Source organism: Lolium rigidum, chromosome 4 (assembly GCF_022539505.1).
Source record: "Lolium rigidum isolate FL_2022 chromosome 4, APGP_CSIRO_Lrig_0.1, whole genome shotgun sequence".
Classification (NCBI taxonomy): Eukaryota; Viridiplantae; Streptophyta; class Magnoliopsida; order Poales; family Poaceae; genus Lolium; species Lolium rigidum.
This window is the reverse complement of record NC_061511.1, coordinates 157,825,157-157,828,259: the sequence shown is the minus strand read 5'-3', so window position 1 is coordinate 157,828,259 and position 3,103 is coordinate 157,825,157.

Genomic DNA, 3,103 nt, shown 5'->3' with positions numbered 1-3,103 from the left:
GACGACGGACAATGTTTTCCGCTAATCGGCAGAGTAATCTCAAGCGTTGATCGCAATGTTGTATGGTCAAGATCGTTTGGATCACCACCCTCTGTGCCTTTTTATATTAGTGGAGATACACCGGCCGGACGGCCCGGACGCACGGTAGAACCATGTTTATACAGGGTACGTATACGCACAAGGGGAATAATAAGTCAACACGGTCAATACTGCTGCCACGGCAGAGGTCCACGTACGTACCGGCCGGCCACAGATGGATGCCGATGCCAGTGCCAGTCATGGCCGGTATCTTTATCCTCTGTCCACAGAGGCAGCTAGCACGCGCGGCAGGTACGTGCAGGCCTGCGGGCTGCCGGAGATTGGTATGGAGCGGCGCCGGTCTTGTGCTCGATCGATCCCGGCATGGTTGCCCGGTAAGGTGGCAAGCGCATATGAGTGTAAATGGATATAGCAATTTTCACCTTGAAATCGGCCTCGAATTTATTTTAAGGTATTCATATTTAATTTTAAAGAATTCAGTGGATAAGGACATTTGATTTTGAAGTGGTACTCTAGATACGGTATAGGATATGATATAACTGATAGCATGCGAATATGGATTATCCTAAATTTCATTAAGATAATTCGAAGATTTTTAACCGAATAATCTTATATGTTAGTCAAAATCCAAGGCAAATCTCGAAAGGTTAGTACTTATTGAGCTACCAAATTCATTGAGCTAGCATGCTTAGCTCTAATTTTCTATCAATGCTTAATTTTAGCGTATCGTGTTTTCTTTTTCTTAGCTACACAAGGTTGAAAGTTTAAATCTCTCTCAAGAATTGCAAGAACTATAACTACCTACCGATGAGATCATATATCCAAGTATTTTTGTTTCCAGTCCGAGTTCGCCCCATTTCTGATTCAAATTCGTTGTTTAGTATATCCATGTTCCAATTCGAAACTGGTCCATATCCCTCCGACCTGAATATGTGAAAAATATATCCAACTATGGTTTTTTTTGTCGGGCGCACGGGGTCGGCGAGCGTCGGGCATGGAAGGACAACTGTGGTTCAATTGGTCCTCGTCTGGTTGTGGGTGTAATGCAACGTTGGGCTAAGGCCTTGCTCTCAGCCTGTGGCTAGGACACGACGCTCTTGGCGCCACTGCCTTCTTCAAAAGCAGCCTTGAGGTAGTTGACATGGGTATACCATATTGGGTACTCAGAGTTGTTATCGCTGGTACGGATCCATGAAGAAGTATGCAATGCCCATTAAGTGTGGAGGAAAATCGAAGCCCCAAAACTATATAGAATGGGCAAGTATAGGCCCATATCGGGTAAACTGACATGTAATCAGTAACCGACCCAGGTTTGGACTCTGAGACATAGCCCATTATATAAGGGCTAGAGAAGCCACCAGGGAGGATCCGTAACTTTTGCCTCGTGACGCACCATTGTAAAACTAAGATTCAACAATCTCGACGACTTTAGCCTCTAGTCAATATACGTCGGATACCTCGTTTGTCTGACAAGTTGATGAAACCATAAGCGTACCTTTTCTCCCTAAAACCCAAGTACATACTTGTGGGCATTGCCGATGTTAACCCTCATTAGTGGTTGCATGCTCCCTCGCTTGGGACAACTCCCGGGGAAACCTAAGACCCCGCTTGGGATCGGATGAGGGTGGCACCACGCGTCACTCACCCCTTTGGGCTTCGTTCTCGGAGTCGGCACCGATTGAAGGGTCCTGTGGTAGCTCGTGGTTCAAAGGTGGATGTCAGGGGCAACACCCCAGTGTATGGTGCTCGGCTGCTCGGCCTCGGGAACCATGGTGGGCAGATGCTTCGCGGGACGGGATTGTTTCTCACAATGCTTGGTTGACAATCTTGTGTCGCCGGTGCGGCGAGGTTGTCGGCTCGGTCGACGAGCTTCGGAGAGAGGAGTTTGGCTTTTAGGTCGAGGTGTGCGGCGTAGCTGCGATGTCGTGGCTCGAGCGCTTGCGTGGTAATGTCGGGATGGTAGTCTCTAAAGGCTGCCCGGTCTCGATGAAATGGTGTTTTTGTTTGAAAGATATACAGCCAGTGAAGCTTGGTTTTTATAATAATAATAATAATAATAATAATAATAATAATAATAATAATCCGAATATGCATTTACGAGAATTAAACCTAGGTGGCTAGATTGTACATTTACTTTGGCCGTGCATAGAGTGTGGGCGTGGGCCGACGGTGTTGGCGTTGGTCTATGATTTTTGCCCAATTTTACGCTAATTAGCTGGACACTTTTTTATAAATTAATGTTTTTTTTTGTTTTTGTATTCGTCGTGCTGTGCATGCATGGCGGGCGGGCACGCGCGGTGGGCGGCCCACGTCTCGTGTTGTGGTGGGAACAAATCAAAGCCGGCGCGCGCGCGGAGATCGGGCTGGTCCCGTTACCCCGTACGTACCGTCTCCGGTGGCTCAGTGGCTGCATGCGGCGTGTGCACTGTTACCGTGGACGTACGTACGCGGTGGGGATTTGAAAGAGATCGGACGGAGTAGGATCGTGTATTTCAATCAGAGCATGGCCGTGTACAGTACCTGTGGAAATAGATCCCCCATAGAGTTACGTAAACGTTCAGTGAGAGTGTGAGACTGTGTGTGAGAGAGCCAGCTGCTAAAACCTTTGAAATTTGCGATAGCAGCACCATAGAACATGTATGTTCGATGTACCTTCCCCGTCTGTCCATATTGTTGTTGATATGGGCTTCCTATTCACTCCCGGCCGGCCGGCCGTTTACGTACCGTGACATGTCGCCTTCGCCGAGGGGGTCCCCTACACGAGATCGACGCACAATAATACTACACCGGCCCCCTTTTGATCATCGATCGGCCACAGCCATTACTGAACGCGTGCCCTAGCTAGCGCGGTGGCTGTGCTGTGCATGCTGCTGTAGGAGGTAGCTGCTCCCCCACCACCAGCGCACCGCGCGGCTTGGCGAGTTCTCATCACGGGGACCCCTTGATCGATCTGGGCATCCATCTCTGTGGATCGGAGGGCCTAGCTAGATTAGGCTGGTACGTACGTGATGCATCATGTGTTCTAAACCATATATGCATAGTCACTCTGCTTAACCTTATGTAG